General features: G+C 34.3%; 1 protein-coding gene across 1 annotated transcript in view; it reads right to left on the reverse strand.

Annotated features, from left to right (window-relative positions):
- LOC145667119 (neuropeptide F receptor-like) overlaps nucleotides 1-19,795 on the reverse strand; it is a 483,223-nt gene that overhangs the window by 358,465 nt on the left and 104,963 nt on the right. Inside the window, exon 2 of the mRNA XM_081734863.1 lies at nucleotides 17,768-17,828. The gene's annotated coding sequence lies outside the window, so the exon portion shown is untranslated. The remainder of the gene's footprint in view (nucleotides 1-17,767; nucleotides 17,829-19,795) is intronic.

A 19,795-nucleotide genomic window follows, 5' to 3' on the forward strand; every position in this document is an offset into this window, starting at 1 on the left:
TCAAATGGTTCAACCGTTTCCCTTGACAAGATAGCATTTTTTTCATTTAAATTTATAGCTATTAATTCACTATAAATTCATTTTACAATTGTTTCTCTCCTACATTCCTTCCTTCTACCACTCATTGTTTATGTTAGATGATTACCTAACTAAGTTTTAACTCTTAAACTGCAATATTAATATGTTTGTCTCTGTGTGTTTCAGCATTTTAAATTTTTAAAAATCATTTGTGCTGTCATACATCACATTTGTTTTTCTCTTTTCTAATATGGACTACTATGTAACTCTTGTTCAGGGAAAAACTTCCCTATATTTCTCTCCTTTAAAAACTATTTTCTTATAACCATCTCTTAGGAAATTATAATAGTTTGGCTTGTTTCGTTTTACCTTATGAGATTACGGTAGACCTGCTAACTAGGTAGATACAATATTGGAACTTAAAGTGACATTATCTATCACTGCCAAATGCTGTAGAGACAACTATGTCTATCTACTCCCCAAGCACTTGGAGGCAATCACCTTAAAATTTCCACTTTCCCCTACCCAGTAATAAAATTAGTCTAGATCGGAGTTGGTTTCACCAAAACCAAGATAAATTGATGTCCGGATTAAATTTTATTCAATTTCACATTCTTAAAAACACCATTACAGCATTATAATTGCCACTAGCAATAATTGATGTTTGATTGAACTGTTATCAATGCAATATTTTGTTCTTACCAAAAATGTCATGGGGTACTCTGAACCCTAAAATCCACATCTGTACACTCCAAAGTAGACATATCAAGTTGTAGTAAATTGCATCTACTCTTTGCATATATATATATAGAGGGTGTTTCAAAACCACACCGACAACGTTTGGGGCGGTGATTCCTGAAACTTAGATAAGGCAAAAAAGTATAGACCATCCTGGGTGCACGAATGCTTCCTTTCGGAGTTATAGGCTACCGAAAACATGAAAAAATGAACTTTAAAGGTAAATAGTTCCAAAACTATGTGACCTACCGTAGTCGGGTCAAGATTTCACTTAGGAACAAAAACGTGCCCTATTCAAATATCCAAGTTTTAGAATCCTGCGGTACTTCCGCAACAACTTTTATAGAGATACGGATATACTCGTAGCCCTCTATAAAAATTGTTGTGTGAGTACCTTAGGATTTTGAAACATTTATTTTTGGATAGAGCACATACTAGTTCCTAAATGAAGTCTTGACCCGACTACGATAGGTCGTATAGTTTTGGAGCTATGAACCTTTAAAATTTATTTTTTCATGTTTTCGGTAGCCTATAACTCCGAAAGGAAGCATTTGTGCACCAAGGTTGATCTATACTTTTTGTCTTATCTTGGTGTCAGGAATCACCTCCCTAATGTTTTGAAACATCCTATATATATATATATATATATATATATATATATATATATATATATATATATATAGATAGATAGATAGATAGTGCTTCTCAAAAGTTCAGGAACGGCTAAATATCTCGGTTAGAATGAGTTTGGCTGAAAATGTCAAAGTAAAAAGTTGCAGGACATCAACATAAGTATCGGAAGCCCACGCCAGTCAAAATGTGTTGGTCTCACAGGGCCCGACTTGTATTTTTGAAATGATAGACCCTATTTTTATTCAGATTTCGGTATCTATGGAACAAACTAAATCAGAATATGTAGTACTCATAGTTGTAGGACGTGATTCCAAGGACATACAGGGCCGAAAAACAGTATGAGGGCCACATAATGCAAACTAATCTTTAAGTAATCGCTCCTAACTTTACTTTAGTTGCAGCTTTTATACAGTCTTTGTAAATATTAGCAACTTCTTCCATTTTTCCTGGATGTCATTATCTTTTTGTACTTTTCTAATCTTTTTCCTGCCTTCTTTGTCGCATTTTATTCTTGTAATAATTAAACAAGGAAAACATAACGTGCAGGGCATGCAATATGAACAGGATCGACAGTGCAGTGCTTCAGTTCAGTTCTGTTAGGCAGAAGCTGTAGAATAGAAAGTTGAGGGAGATGGCACATCAAACCGACCACCACCAATTGGTATTGTTCAGTGGTTTTGTACATACAAATATTTACTTAATGATTGGAGATCCAGCCTCACTGGAAAACTACCTGTTCAGAATTTGATGTTTATCAGTCTGTAAAAAAAAATGTCAAATATGTTCCAATTTATAGATAAAAAATATTCTATTTAAATTGTAATATATATGAATGCAGTGTAAAAAAACGGATACATTAAACAAACGGATGCAGAAACTGAAAAACATCAGATGTTAAATGTTATCTATTTTAATAGCTTCTTGGACTTGTGAATTCGTTTAATATTAAATAAATAGTATCTACATATTCAAACAATTTTCTGGGTTTGTAACTTTTATAATATTCTGGTTTGAAACTTGGTTTTTGACAGACGTTTTTAAAATAGGAGTGAAATTGTAATTCTTATCTTTTATGTAATTAGTTTCAGTATTGTTTATATGAATATTTGCATTTGCACTTTTCTTTACACAGTTTTACACCTATTTTTTAAACCCAAAATTGTGTACCCTTTTCAAAACCAAAATGTTGCACCAATAATTTCTAGCTCTATTGACTAATTTACTTCTTAAGGATTTTGTTGTTAATATAGAAACATTTGAGTATTGCGTATTAATATGCACCAGCAATTTTAGATTGAGTTGGAAAGGTAAGGTCTTTAAGAGAAGACATCAGTCAAGCCGATCACGGCTGAAGACACTGGCATTCATATGTAATTCTTACCGAAGCTCTGCAATATGAAAAGAGAATGAACACCGCTTCGCAAAATGTTAGTCGGCTCTAACAATCTATCTCGCAGGTACCCACACTGTAATTTTCCAAGGATTACAGGAAAATATGAGAATTGTTACTTTCTGGCACATAGCATAAGCGAAAGGCTACCTATTATGGAGTTGAAGCAGAAAGGAAGAGGAAACAGTGACTAATACTCTTGGAGATAGAAAGGGCATAGAAGAACAAAACTCAGCAAACAGCGAAAATAATCCCACGTCTAGATTCTAGTGATTGGCAAAACTGCAGACTTCAGACTCCAAATTAACACTTTGCTGGTCATTACAACACTGTGCAGCAATGCATGTGGGGAGTAGATTAAATACGGGAGGACTGTAGTGTCACTGCGAATGAATAATTGACGCTAGTAAGGTGAGAGGAGACGTTGCTAACAATTCGTTTCTTCTCAGTGTTCGTTGTAATACGACGACTGGCCTGTGATTCCGATTGTTTCCTTTCTTTATTCTTCGTTTTTAAGTAATACAGATGTGATGAGGATAGACCTGCTTCTGGTGATATAACGAACGTTATATCCTCTCTTAGAATTGTATTATATCTATAGTGGTCTACCAGATAGGAATGCACTTGATTAACATTTTAGAACTTAAAACATAGAAAGATGTTAACCATTATCTGTTCTTTTGAGCGTCAAAGTATAAGAGCCGACTTTTTAAGTTTCTCAATGGATGCTCAGACTTCGGGACTAATGTCCCGTATTTTTAAAATTAGATTCAATAGAGCAATGGTTTCCAAATTCTTCCTGAGTAGCTCAACTGGTATCAAGACTGCTGAAATAAAATGATCCGTGAAATTATATTTAAATTGCATAGGCAAAATAAATAAATGAAATTATTTTAACACGATTTCCTACTTTATATTAAACAAAATTCCTAAACATTAAAATTTTGCTTGTGAATTTGAAACGTGTTTAGCAATATTGACGAAAAGAAGGAGACAGAAAATTATAATAATAATTGTAAATTACAGTCAAACCTTTAGAACACTTGAGAATAATTTTAGTGAAAGTAGAAAGTGATTAGACTGTTTTGTAGTTTAAGTAAAGCATTTCAAATTTTTAAAAATACAAAATTAACAACATCAAACACTAAGTTCTTAGAAGAAAAAATTAAACAAAATTACACTCACGGATTATTACTATCTTTGTTATGTTTTATCGCTCGATCCTCGATATGCCGTAAACCTGAAGAGTATAAAATAGGTATTGGGAAACTATTATTCTACACATATGCATCCTTATCTATAATTTAACCTGGGATCGCATGCACTATAGTTTGGTTTTATTATTCGACGCATGGGAGTGTAATTTCGAAGTCAATTCGAACTCAAAACTTCAGTGGGTGATCAGCATCCATTAAAAACCTCCAATGGGTGATTGAGCCTCGGAGCACCGACGTAGTCAAAGGCATTACATTCCCATCGAGAAAGTAACAAATGTGCCATATATTTTATTGGTACTTACGCTCGTTATCAGCAACAAAGGTATATTCGACGAGATCTACTGTTTGAAGCGGAATCTAAACTACTCTGATGCGTTCGATGCTCTCTGTCCGGGAATCGTGTCTTGGACCTCGTGCAGCTAACCCTGTATTCTAGCTACTAGAACTCCAAGAATAGCTCAGCTGTTTGTAGTCTCATCATCGACTTTTTCGTTGCGCTTTTAGAATCGAAACAATTCTCAAACAAAGAAGTATATACAAATAGAAATAATAGTGTAAATCTCGGTTTGTACTATAAACTTGAAGCAAATAAAATTCCTACAACCTCCAGAGAGATATATAAAAAGCAACACTTCGAAATCGGAGAAGGGAAATGAACTAAAGCTTTTACGAGTTGGAATTCTTCTGCTTCCAGCAGGCAATAAACATTCGTCCAACAAACCTACAGTGCTAAACGAAGAGACCATACATATACACTCTTTGAGTTTGTGAAGTGTCCCTAGAGTGAGAACATATATCGACGAGTACCTTCCGTTTGGAGATTCCGAAGAGCAATATTGGTTCCCAAGCGACTGACAACAGTTTACAAGTGAGAAAGTTCTCCCTCTTAAAAGAATAAAGAAAAGAAGAACGATGCTTTGTATCGTATACAAAATTTTAGTGGATTAGCTCAGTATAATAACAACGAGCTGAAACGACTACTCCGAAAGTTTGAATATCCACTGGAAATAGTTTGGTAGCCGCGAAAAGATAGCATTTCCACTTCAGAACTAATTTTGCATTTTGTGCCGACGTCTTGTAATAATTTAGACGCCGTTGGTGCAGGGTATTAAACCCACACAAATTATTAAAAGAAAACTGTCATTATAATGGAATTTGGGTGAGTGCGTTAGAAATACAAAAAGCGTGGTGACGATAGTGATTTCAAACTTTTAATGTATTTTGCACAAATATCACTAAATCTATTAGCACACAAATACGTAGAATGATTATATTCAAAATCACACTAGACTATAAATAAATGTAGTAACCCATACAGTAAATTCTTGTTATATAATCCATCGATGAATTACGCCAAACACTGTTAAATATTCCCTTGAATCAGTCGTAGTAATATCTTTTGCCACAGAATAAAAGTTATTTCTGGTACCGGTAACACTTTTGGAAATATTAAATAAAAGCTTCACAATCATTGATACAATTACTTAGTCTGTCAAACATAGCCTTAGAAATTGCAAACTTCATTCCTAGACAATTTTAACACAAATATAGCTCAAACAAGTATTCAATTTTGGCACCTATTCAACTCCATATGAATATGTTAGTCACTTTCAAGAAAATATCATTAATACTTATCCAGGCTATATCGAAATATCAGAATTCACTAAATTACAAAACGTAATATAACAGTGTCTCGGAACTTTCCATGATATTACACCATTTACGACTAATAATAGGAGCATGTGCTCTCGTCGTTTCATTCAATTTCCAATGACCAGAAGGTGGTCAGTTAACAACCTCCAGAAATAGTAGTTCCTATTTTAGCCACTTATCACAAGTGGCGCTAGTTTTAAATGATCTTTTTTTATAATAATCTTACATGCTACAATTTTTAAGATAAAATATTAAAACAAAAGTCATATAATACCAAAATTGAATGCATTTTAACATCAAGAAGCTGTTACGCGAAAAAGAGAAAAAAAAGATAATTTAATGTTTTCTATGCTAAGTCCAAGCAGGGCTATGGTAACATATTAATGAGTACAGTAAAGCGAGGTAATATTATAACAATTCCACCCAGAATATTAATAATTGCTGTATTTATCTTAGAATGATTAAAGAATAGTTTGTCACGTGTACGACGTGCCTATCTTTTTCTACTATCTTATACGCATGCATTGAACTGACTGGAATCTGTAACTGCAATATAAACCGATGAACGAAAGTACAAACTGCCAAGCACACTAAATTCAAATATTAAGCTTGTGCTTGATATTAAGTAATTGGACAGAGAAGAATTTGCATGGAAAACGATAAGTTTAGTTTGAAACCACCGAGACTACCAATTTGGTTGGAGAAATAAATTGTTGTTAAAAAGAAATTTGGTTGAAAAGTTATTTGATTGCAAAGGACAATCTGATTCGAAAGAAACTTTTCACTTGAAAGAAACTAGTTAATACTAATATATTTGATAGGAAAATGAATCACTTGCGTAGATACAGAGAATTTTTACAGAATACAGAAAAATGACGCATTTGGTTGGAAAATGAAACATTTGATTGGTTAAAGACAAATTTGGTAGAAAAGAGAGAAGTTAGGAAAACCAGAAAATTGTTTTTCTCTTTTCTTAAAAAAAAGGATGCACATGTATAATAAAGAGAGAAATTTGATTGAAAAGTGAGAGATACAGGAGAAAAGAGAGATTTAGTTAAAAAACAAAAGAGAAGGAAATGAATTTTTGTTAGTTCTCTCTCTCTCTCTCTCTCTCTCTCTCTATATATATATATATATATATATATATATATATATATATATATATATATATATATATATATATAGATAGATAGATAGATAGATAGATAGATAGATAGATAGATAGATAACTTACGAGAATGCACTCTTAACACAGCTTAACTCTCGTGTTGAGCTGGCCAACTCTGCCCAGCACACTGTGCCTATATGTCATTCCTTAGCGTGGTGTCAGCTGCTACGATAAAAGCCTTCTATTGAGATGGTCACGCCGCTATTCGCTTTGCTATTACAGTCTCTCGTGCAGTACAAAACGTTCTCAGTGATAATCAAGTGTAAGGAACAGTGGTGCGAGATCAACGTAAGAATTAGATCTTCCTAGATTGTTACGAGAGTGTTTAAGCTCTTACGTGGGTATCAGTGTTTCTCTGATTGCATTTGTGGTTTTGATTATGTCAGTCAGGGAGATACAAATGAGCCTCTTGTATTGGTACCTAGTTCGTCGTGGGAACACTGAGGTTCATACCTACTTCCGAAATCCTCTGAATCAAATCGTGTACGCCGATGGACTACTGACACCTCAGAATACCGTAATCGACAATTCACCAGAATGACACCCTACCTCTTGTAATCTTACCATAAACCTACGTTTGAAGTCGCAAGGAACTATCTAATGTTGAAGTGGCCCTCTTATTCATGGCCTTTTGGGTAGGCATAAAAAACGTTCTTTTCTAACAATACATAACGAAAATTCTTTAGTAAGTTTGTGTTGTAGTGGGTTCTGAATAACGCGTATTTGTAGAAGAACATGGTTACATAGGATAACAACTTTCAGTGAATGGGGAGCACTGAATGAGAATAAACTGGAAGTTATATTAATGGTTAATTTCGATTTATGAGCATTTGATGTTATTAAGGGGAGTGATCTCGATTGAGATGCACTGCTAATAAAGCATCTTATTTAAATTTAAGAAAGCTTCGCTGTTTGATATTTCTTTAGGCAGATCCTTCATTGTTAAACCAATTTTATCCCATTCTAAACAAATTTCTCTCTTTTTAACTAAATCTGAGTTTTCATCCAAATATCTCACTTTTCTATCGAATCTGTTATATTTAAGAAACATGAATTCAAATCAAAGAAACTGTGAGTTTCAGATTTTTTTTAGCACAGAGGCTATATGGGAGGCAGACGGTAGTTCTGTAGTTTAAACTGAAATTCGAAGCCGAGACCATATACACAAAGTCTCACGTGCTAGCCAGTAGTCAAAAGTTATTACTAAGATAATGAGATATATACGTATATCTGTGATTATCTCGAAATTCAATAAAAAATTGTTTCAGAAGTCAATAAAATTACATTATGTAAACAATAATTAACAATTACCACGGGTTGTGCCAAATTATCACAATCGAATTGTACGTAGCACGAGGAAAAAAACTTGTTTTCATTGGAATGCTTTGACAGAGTTCACATAAATGAATATTCGTAGTTATTAAATAATGTGAAATTATATATACAAAGTTGTCAGATCATAAAAGTTCTAGTTATTTTTGTCTTTCCACAGTGACGTACGAGAGAGGGTTTGGGATTTATAATAATAAGATATTATGGAAAAATAATAAATTTATTACTTTAGAATACATACATACATACATACATACATACATACATACATACACACACACACACACACACACACACACACATATATATATATATATATATATATATATATATATATATATATATATATATATAATACCGCTCAAAAGTTTTCGAACATCCATTGATTTTTGTAAGCATCTACTGTGATTCTATTATTTTGACACGAGAACTTTACCGCCCTGCATGAAAGGTACTCCTGCCTATAGCATCAAATTCGACGACAGTTGAATCGAGATTTGAGAGGTACTGCAGATGATCTGTCAAATCATTATTATTAAAATCGAAACCAAAAATGACAATTTAGTATATATATTGCATAGTATAAGCAAAAGATGTGAACGGTGAGGCAAGACATGGGTATTAGTGTCATTTCCAAAGTGTAGACATAGAGGGTCAAGTTAGAGACAAAAAATTTGAAAGTAGCTTTTCAAATTTTGCAGTTTTTTTATATCTTGTTCATATACTAAGGTTTAAAACGCCAAAAATATCATACTTACAAATTGCTTACGATAGTTTCGTATGGTCCATTGCTGCTCGTTGAAATAGTAACGACGAGCATTACATATACGCATCAACTGAGCGACAATTGAACCAAGAAGAATGTATATTGGCCTTCGTAAACATTTTTCAAAGCTTTTTTTAAAGCCAGGATATCTATAAGGTATAGGTAACTGCAAAATTTGGAAAACTACTTTCTTTTTCACATTTTTGTCACTTAATTGGCCCTCTATGTCTGCAGTTTTAAAAAGCTAATTTCTTCCCTCCTCTTCCACACTTTTGCTTATGCTATGTAATATATGTATCAAATTGTCTGTCTTGGTTTCAATTTTAAGAATTATAAATAACATATCATCTATAGTACATATCAGATCTCAATTCAAATTCTATGCTTTAGGCAGAAGTACATCTGATACAAGGTGGTAATGTTCTCATGCCAAAATGATAAGATTACAGTAAATGCTTCCACAAATCAGGGGTGTTCGAAAACTTTTGAAAAATAAAATGAAATATTTAAGTTTTACGTCCCATGGTTATGCCGGTGAGGCTAAAGAAGACGATGATGATGAAAAATGAATGAAGTGGTGGAATGAAGAAAAAGTGGCAGGAAACGGGAGAACCCCGAGGAAACTCAAGCACACGGTGTTTGTCCACCACAAAGTTCATTTGGCGGAGGCTGGGATCGAACCCGGTCGAAAACTTTTGACTATATAGGGTCTATATATAAATCATACTTGTCATGAAAGAATATAGGATTGAATGTTTGAACACTTTACTTGCGTACGCCACTGACTTCCCATATCACTAGTTCACCTGTTAATTATACATGAATTACTGTAATTAATTTCCCAACTACTGATAAGAAAAGGTCATGCACAGAGCGTATTGGTATATATCCTTTTCCCTCATACCTATTCCGTCTATCAAAACGAAACTTAGTACATCCATTTCCTAATCTCAATGCTATTTTTGAGATACATTTGGATTATATGCTTTTACCCAGGTCCACTCCAGAGGAGGCCAAAGTGGATAGGAGGGATTTCTGGAGGGGAATTTTTCTGACATTGTACCGATTTTCCCAATTCAGGTACGTTACAGGCACCAATACAAAGCACCTCTAGAAAGCTTGTTTTATGTTGAAGAGAATGAACTATAAATTATGGCTTTCTAACAAAAAGTGTTGATTTAACAGCTATTTCACTGCAAGTCTACGATTTTCTTTATAGTAACGGGGTTAATGGGCCCCAGGGACATACTCCGTTGTCCATAGCACTTAATTTTTTGTGCATTAACATATCTTTGTTATGTTTATCGAATGGGCTAGGTTTGATTCGTATATTAGGATGACACGTTCATATCCTTTCCTTGTGAGAACTGTGACATTTTTTCACACCCCAATAACTTATTACTGGGTGGGGAATTTATTCCAAATATCTTAAGTGGGGGAAGTTTCTTCCGTCCCCTCAGGAGTTCTCATCCTGAAATGGTTATACAAATGAAAAAATACATTTGTATCTAAGCAACATCATATCAATTCACAAGCTTGTTTCAAAGAAAATACAGCATCGTTATTCATATTTGCTGCTGTTGCTTCTAATGTCAAACAAATATTGCACAAGTATTGCCGCTGTCTGTCCATTGTGAATGTCCAAACACACAAACACAAACACACACACACACACATATATATATATATACAAATTGAATTACCATTATTCTTTTAAAATTACTTTTTTCACTACCATAGGGAATATTGGTACACTGGTACACATGAGCACCCTCCCAGCTATATAGTTAGCGGTTTTGCTATTGATGCAGTAGACAAACTCTATTACTGAGAGCCTTATTGGTTTGCTACTCACGTTAATCTATAAATACATATGTATGTCTGTGTGCTGAAAAGAGAACATAAGTAGCTAATATTTATATATATCTATTTCAAGCTACTGCTTTATTGATCCGATACTTAAATAATAGTATTATTGTTATGATGAGGAAGATGTCAGTATATAATAGCTTTGCCTATTACGAGAGAAGAGTGTATGACATTATTATACATAGTTTCTGAATTATTGGATTTAAACGGAGAATAATTTGACATTCTGCCTATTTTAAGAATATGGAAAATCTGAAAGTTTTGTATTTGTCTGTGAACAATGCTGAGAAAATCGATTTATATCGTAATTAAAAACCAAATAAACTAACTAACTAACTCTATGGTTTATGGAACCCGTAGGTTCATTGTCACGTTCACAAAAGCTTATCACTGACTTCTATCCTTAGCCAATTGGATCCAGTTTTTACTTTGTATTACTATTTCTGCGAGATCCATCTTAATATTGTCCTCCCATCTGCTCCTAGGTCCTCCTAATGGTCGTTTTCTGATTGGTCTTCCAGTTAAAACTTTGAAAGCGTTCCTACTTTCTTTCATTCTAGCTACATGACCTGCCCATCTAAGCCTCCTAGACTTAATGTTTCTAACAATGTTGGGTAAACCGTATAAATTATGTACTTTGTCGTTATGAAGTTTCCGCCATTCCCCATTATCGTTTCTCTTGAGTCTGAATATTCATCTCAGGATCCTGTTCTCAAACATTTTCAATCTATGTTTCCCCTTTGGAGTAAGTGACCATGTTTCGCAACCATACAGAACAACAGTAATGATTATTGTTTTATATATTTTAAGCTTCAAATTCCTCGACAGAATTCGCGACGACTAAAGATATTGAACTGAATAATAACACGAATTCCCTGCTTTTAGTCGACATTTAATTTCTTCTAATATTAGTTCTTAATTTGTTTAAAAAAACTAAATAAATAAATAAAAATCAACCACTGTTTAATATTATATCTTAGTAGCTATTGTTGATGACTATCTTTACAAAAAAGAATCCACCCATCTGGATTGCGTATAAGGTCGTAACTGTAAATTGTGTGGAACCATTTTTATGGTAGATTCTCTTCAAGTGGAAATTTAAATACATTCATTTTTAGACTGTTTAGGTATTTCCCTTTACAATTAGGAATACACCAAGGAAATACATTTTTGCCTCCGAATTATATTTATAAGTATAAGAACTTGTAATGACAATTTACTTAACACCACCAGAAATACAAAATATTTTCGAAAGACGGAGTCACTATTTAACCAGTAGATGTTAACTCACGTGAACAAATGTCGTCCACCCGCTCGCAGAAATCTGTTTGTACCTAGTCGTTGTGACATCACGACTGAACCAAAATGTAGCCCCATAGCATTTTATTAAGATGGTCGTGATAGTGGGCGAAAGTATTCATTGATCGGCGGCGCATCTTTCTCGTAGATAGTAGCGGCTCCATGTACTTCTCCAGACATGCACGTGCAGGTTGGAGGATTAACTCAGTGTGTGTTCTCAGTCACAGTACACGACCTACACCTCACATTCTGGTAAGACGACTAATACACCGTACAATGTGGATTCCTGTCATCATATCATAGCGCGTCCTCAGGTTGAGGATCGAAGAGAAGTTATCTACATATAGAGCTTAGCTGCAAATATACTGAATAAGCAGTCGCGGACAGACGACAAATGGAGGTCCTCCAACTTGGGAGCTTTGGCATGAGGTAACAACCTAATCATGTAAAACAAAAACACTTGTTCAGAAACATTCACAGAATACTCGGCCAGGACTGATAACTTGACAATATCTCACCATAGTAAAATCGACATGAGATTTGGAACGTGGAATGTAAGAAATCTTTATAGGGCAGGAGCGTTAAAATCCGTAGTGAGGGAGTTAGAGAAATATAGAATGACCCTAGTAGGAGTTCAGTAAGTTAGATGGGAAGGAAATGGAGCAGTGAAGTCCGAAATTTTACTGGAAAGTAAATGAAAATCAAATAGGAACAGGGATTTGTTAAGGTCTTGAAGTCTAGTAAGCTCAGATGGACAGGCCATTTAGCCAGAAAGGAAGAAAGTTGGAATGTTTTTAAAGTTTTAACTGGATGCAATTGGAAAACGACTATTAGGAAGATCTACACTCAGATGGGAGGACAATATTAAAATGGATCTCGCAAAAATAGGAGTATAAAGTAGAAACTGAATCCAGTTGGCTAAGGACAGAAGTCAATGAAGTGCTTTTGTGTGTACAATAGAAGGAAAAACATTCTTAAGTGGAACGAAAATTGTTATAGATAGCAGTTATGTATCTTCAAATGTTATAATTAAATCACTAGTTTGTGAAAGTATAGAGAGTAAAACTCAACTATCTATTTAATTACAAAGAAATGAAGTGAAGTAACAACACAGGAAGGCCGTACAAAGATTAATATTGGGGCCACATATTTCCTTCAATTTCTGAAGATCATAGTGGTTAATGTGGCATCTAGGTAATGTTGGAACATTTCTCATAAATTCGACATTTTTTTTAATTCCTCAGGCAAATGTTCTTTTTATTACTGGTTTCTTGTAGAGTAAAGCGGCTGGGATTTAAAATATATGGTTTAAGAATGCTTTTCATATCTTCCCCCTTCTCACTGCCATCTGATGGCGCTAGGATAGGGTTGACATATTTCAAAAATGAAAATCCAGGACTCTACTAAATTACGAGAATCTTTGCAATGATAAAAATGAAAAGAAGTGTTATATACTAATTTACTTTCTTCCATTACATAGTTGTTCAAGTATTACCTAATCACATTTTAATCATTTTAGTAGACCTTCTCCCTGGTTGAGCAAACGGAAGCAGATATCCCCCCTCCTGGAAAGCTATTTTTTTAGTTTGTCAGAATCTGTTATGATTCGTTGCTTTCAGAATCTGTTTTCCCCCACCTCATAAGCTTCTATTTTTTTTCAAACAAAATACTCCAACATTTTTGCAATACTATCTGTTCAGTTTTATTAATTAAAACAATATGTTTTTCTTCTTGAATGGTCAGCGGAAAATTACCAAAAATGTCGATCAAGATTGTTGATTAAAATATTTTAGAAGCAAGATGCAGATTAAAACAGAGTACTAACAATAATAATAACATTGAGCAGTAAAACCTTTTTTCCTGGCCCAATGAAGCGAATACTTTGTTCAATGTCGAAGTACGTAAATCGTGGACTTAATTAAATTCCTGTTTTATGGATTCAAGTTTATTTCCCAACTTTTGAATTGTCATATTCATACGTTCAAGAGAATAGTTATGTATACGTACCTAATAATGTGAAAAAAAGTAAACTAAAATATTCTCTTCCTTTCTTCTTGGCTGAAATTCGGGACATTTAAGCGTACCGAGAAGTATTTTGGAAGGCCGGGACGCAAATCCCGATTTCGTGACGGTCCCGGATTTTCTGGGACGAATGGCAATCTATGCTAGGGGGCCTTATTCTGACACTAAATTTTTCAAAATTGTGAGTCATATGTGTACCAAGGTTGGTTGAAATAGCTTCAATTATATATATTACACAAAGAATTTGCATATATGCATTTCAATCAATAAATTTCAATCAAGGATAAAAATTAACTGATCAAAAAATTAATAAATAATCAAAAATTTATCCAGTTTTAAATCCAAATCAATCTTCTAGCATTGTAATGTAGAACCTTGACTCACTCTGTACTTTTATTTCTGTTCATTAGAAAATTAAGAATCATAATAATAAGTGACAAACGTCACAGTATGTGAGTCACTCAAGTCCCCCATATAAACAGACTTGTTAATAGGTGACGCTAGCTGCACTCTTGATTGTTATAATAGAGAAAAGGTTGTACAGTTGCACGGAAAACATTTATCTGTACAAGATTACTATTGAAAGACTGAACATAAACATTGAAAATGATCTTTCAGTTTTTCGTCCCACGTTTATGCCGATTAGGCAAAAGGAGGTAATGATGATGAGAAATGAATGCAACGATGAAATGAATCAAGTGAGAGAAAACGGGAAACACAGAAAAACCAACGCAGACGGTGTTTGTCCACCACAAAGTACACTTTGTGCAAACACGCATAAACGCTGAGTTGCATAAGTTTGAAAAATGAAATGAAATAATTATGCTTTACGTTCCACGTTATGCTGGCTAGGCTAATGGGTATGATGGTGATGAGAAATGAAGGGAATGGTGGAATAAATAAATGGGAGGAAACGGGAGATCTCAAAGAAAATCCACGCACACGGTGTTTGTCCACCACAAGGTTTACTTGGTGCGAGCTGGGATCGAACGAGGGACTCCACGCACCAGTGATGAACGCTCTATCACTGAGGCACCGCGACCACCATAAGTTTGGAAGGTGAGAGACTGTATCTACTGAGAATTCATTTCCGTGTACTCCCTGTTGTGTGTGTGTGTAAATCTACTATTTACTGTATTTCCGTTTCCGAAACTGTGTTTGTACCAGACCATCTGTAAACCTACTAGATGGAAACAGAGGTGAGAGCGTAGGCAATATTTTTGCTCGTGAAACGTCCTTTGGGACAAGTGTGCATGCAAGACGGTATGTCGGCAACGAAACCTCTGGGAAATAGAGATTTCTTCTGCTTCTCTCAGACGCTGAGACAAGACGCGACCCCAACACACGCATTCGTATTTCACTTGGTAACAAAAAGAGCGGACTATGTTTCGTGTTGTTTGTTTTAAAAGAAGCGAATCTTGTACCCTTTTATAGTGATTAGATTTCTTTTGTGCTCTGTGTGTATTTTCTAGTTCATAGCGGATAATTCTTTTCATAAACAGATTGCGTTTCTTTCTTAAATATCATAGCTACCAGATGAAAAGAAGGTCTAAGATGTTAAATATTTAGAAGCAGCCATGTTTACTAAGTTTGACTTGAGAATATTCTTCTGTTACATTTTTCATTAAAATCACTTTTTCCTTTTATTAGAAGACACTTCTTAACTTCGCAGTTCATAAAGTTAGCGATCATTCAGCCAGCATTTATCTTTATGGTTTAAAATTCCATATTTGTTCAGTTAAGATTAGTAAAGGGAATACAATTGGTATATTTTATCTGAGGCAAATAAAGAATATCCACGATTACCTTTATACATACATTTGTCAATTAGTTTACTATAATTGTTTCTCTTTTCAATTTTTTCCTACTAGCTATGGTGCCAGCTTGAACAGATGAAAAACGAATATTGGAAGAAGCGAACGTGTTGGCGCATGTAAAATCTCAGACCAAGGCTACCTCTTTTCCACGGTATCAATGATAATCCATCAGGTCTTTTGCCTTCTGATCGATTGCATCCAGTTGGTTCTCGTATTGATGATATCCCAGCTAAGATAAGAGCTCTTATTATTAACTCGTTAACTATGGAATATCGTGGGTGTCTGCCAGCACTTTTTATACAGGAAAGTCCATGTAGTGTTCTTTCATCTACTGGGCTCCTGCAAGCAAAACATTTATGAGGTACGCAAATCTCTGCGCCTAAACGTAATGCTATAGCAATTCGAAAACTTTCATTGGGCAGATGGAGTCCTAGCGAAGAAGATGATAAGGTCTTAAGCCACTCGCCTGCTCCAACAGATGTGACAGCCAGTAGTCTGGTTTGTCCTCTAGATTATTGGTTAAATGCATTAGGTAAGACAAGTGCGATTTGATGATGGAATCATCCCATGATGATTGCTTTGTCCATGTACTTAGTGCAGGAAGTTCAGAGCTGACTAGTAGAGCCCATTTAGAAGAGCATTCTGTGATTTCTGAGTCTATGTATGGGTGAAAGTCCTGGTGAAGTAATGATCGTATGAAGCTTCGGGAACATTCAGAGTGTTAATTTATGAAAACTATGACTTCCCTAGTTCCCCCTTACAGAGGCCTCATCCGATTAGTTATGGTTGGAAATGAAAAGTTATTTTTTCTGCTCCATAGTTACCAAGCTACTCCAACTAAAAAAACTGAAAATTAACGACAGAACATCCATACGTATGTGTTATGAGTCAATTTATATGTTTTGCAAAAAAAATTATTTACACCTTTGGTTACATCTGGCGAAACTGTGTACTTCCTAATGTAGTTCAATCGTTGCTTTTTAGTTTAAAAATATATGCATGAACAAAGCTTCATTTTGATATAATCATTATTTTTGTATCGCTTCAGGTCCAAAAGTTTTCTTATCCCAAATTCCGGGTTGCGTTGTATATTGGACACCCTGTAGAAACCCATGTCTAATAATTTCATCTTGTTTCACCCTCGTAAGTCCTTAACTCGGAAAATCGTGTGTCTGAGCCGGGGTAATTTTAAGACTGATTTTTTCTCTAGAAACTTGGAGCATACACAAAATTCACTCTACGTATTTCCATTAATTACTGGGAAAATTAAGCTATTCAAGTTTCATGAGGTTACGTCCAGTAATTTTCGAATATATTAAAATTTATTTTTCTGTCTCATAATTACCCCGGGGTACCACATATTTTATATCGTCTCAATTTACAAATGGAGACATTTCCGTTTTAAAAGGTTGTTTTCCAGAAATGCTCATCGGAAACCTACAATTTAAAACAATGTACACGGAATATTGAGTTTCGGAATGAACTGTCATTTTATTGCATTATATATTGCCGTTAGAGAAAAAGAAAACATGTGCAAAACCTGATAAAAATACGCTTTACTAGTTGTATACCAATGATTGTATCTTTTTACCATACTAATATAGAAATACAACATTGGAACACAAATTCTATTGGTATACACAAAGTTTGATGTCTGCGTATACCAATGCTTTAAAAAATGATTTCAAAACAAGAAATTTAAAATGTAGGCCGAGTTGAAACGAAAATTTCAGTCCACTTTTCTCCTAGCATAAGTGAACATCTCATTGATTGTAAAAAATAATAAATAAAAATAATAACTAATTCTAATTGTTTGAAACAGTTAATTGGTAATTCATTTCTTACTTGGAAAGGATTTCGGCTATGACAGGACCATCTGTAGGATGTTTGCTCAGATGAAGGAAATCTGTAAATAACAAGAAAAGAAAACACACATATGAGGTTGTACTTATAATTCCAGTTACAACAAACAATGTATTCTAGAAAATATACACTGTAACTGACTACAGGTGAACTTGCCTCTGATTCTGAAAATTTAATGTGCCATAGTAAAACACTCTATTGTCTAATTGATTAGCATGTAATATTATAGTACTTGTAGTTCTAGGATCGATTTCCAGTAAAGGCACATACATTTTCGGCTATAGAAGCACGCACTGACCATCAGAGAAAGCTGTTTTTTTAAAGAATGATTTCGTTTGGTTGTTTTTCTGTTTGTTGTAATCAAATTTTGCAGCTTAAATTTTATGCTTACGCAGTGAAGCTGAAATTTTGTACAGATTTGTAAATCCGATGAAAATATAATATTTTTGCACTAATTTTACTGTAGGTTATCGTAAAATGCTGAAATTTATTGTTAATAAATTATAGAGCGCCTGCTTTATTATACAACACAAACTTTAAAAGAAAACTAATAGGTTGCTGATGGCCACATGCTTCTGTTCACTACATATCCATAACTGCAAGTATATTTTTATTTTTAATAAGGTTAGGAATTAGGAATTAGATTTTTGTGCTTTCGACATCTACGACCATGTTAGTCCATCACATATGAGGGATGACGTCTTTCGCCGAGCACACTATGAGAGGAAAGGGAAGGAAGAAAGGATTGGGGAAGGAAGGAAGCGGCCTGGGACCTATGTGTTAGGTACCATTCCGGCGTATGCCTGGTGTAAATGAGGAACAGCTTACACAGGATGGCTGTACTGAAGAAAAATTAACACTTTTTGGACCGAGTGTCCCCACCGGGAATCGAACCCGGGACGCTGGCACCAAAGTCGAGAGCGTTAGTGATTACGTTACGCGAGGCCATTATTCGTAATAAAAGGAAATAAAACATTTCCTCCTACAATGTAATTGTAAAATATTGAAGGATGATTAAAATTTGAAAATACAATAACCATATAATAAAAATAAAAATAATGTGTTAAAAGAATGCTTTCGTAAAATACACTGAAAAGAAGAAAATAGTTTCGTTGGTGCGGAACTTTGGAAATTATTAACAAAAATTTAGAAAAATGCATTAGAAAGAGGATTTCTTTCTGGTTATGTAAAATAAAGAAATGCGACTGAAAGCATTGCTCCAAAGCAAGCTACGTACTTTCACAATATTCATTAAACTTTAATTCTCAACCTCAGGTAGAACGTCGAATGTTTTCCGCCTTAATTCCATTCCTTCATTTTACCAGACCAAAATTAATATATTGTTCTATTTAGTACATTTTTTCTAAAAGTCTGTTAATAAGGTAATAACACTTAATTACGCTACTAAATTTAATTTGTCCATTTTGTTTCATTAAATAAATAGCTTAGGAAACATTTTTAGAGTTGCATATTAAATCAGGGGCAGCGGTAGCTCAGCTGTAGAGTATTCACCTCTGGTGTATGGATTCCTGGTTTGATCCCAGCTCGCGCCAAGTGGTCTTTGTATTGGACAAACACCGTGTGCGGGATTCTACTACACCGTGTGATGGGTTTTCCGGGATTCTATTTTTTTCCCACTTCCTTCATTTCACCATTCCATTCATTTATCATTATTTCCGTCTGCTTTAGCCTACCCGGCATAAGCGTCAAACGCAAAACTCAAAGATTTCATTTCATTTCGAACGTTAAATCACATTGAAATTTTTCTGTAAGAAGTTCAGAGTTTAGAGTCAAATTTATCTATGCCGAAGCGCTTGATAGGAAATAACCAAAGTATACAATTTAATCATGAACACAAACTGAAATTAAATTATGGCATTAAAAGCAATTAAAATTGAAATTATAAGCTATTTGCTTTTTTTTTTTTTTAAAAAAAAGGGAAACCCATTTTTGTTTTCGATAATGGAAAGGGGCAAATGACTATTTCTGCAGAAAAATGGAAAAATAATT

This window comes from Thermobia domestica, chromosome 12 (assembly GCF_964235325.1).
Source record: "Thermobia domestica chromosome 12, izTheDome1.hap1.1, whole genome shotgun sequence".
NCBI classification, from domain to species: domain Eukaryota; kingdom Metazoa; phylum Arthropoda; class Insecta; order Zygentoma; family Lepismatidae; genus Thermobia; species Thermobia domestica.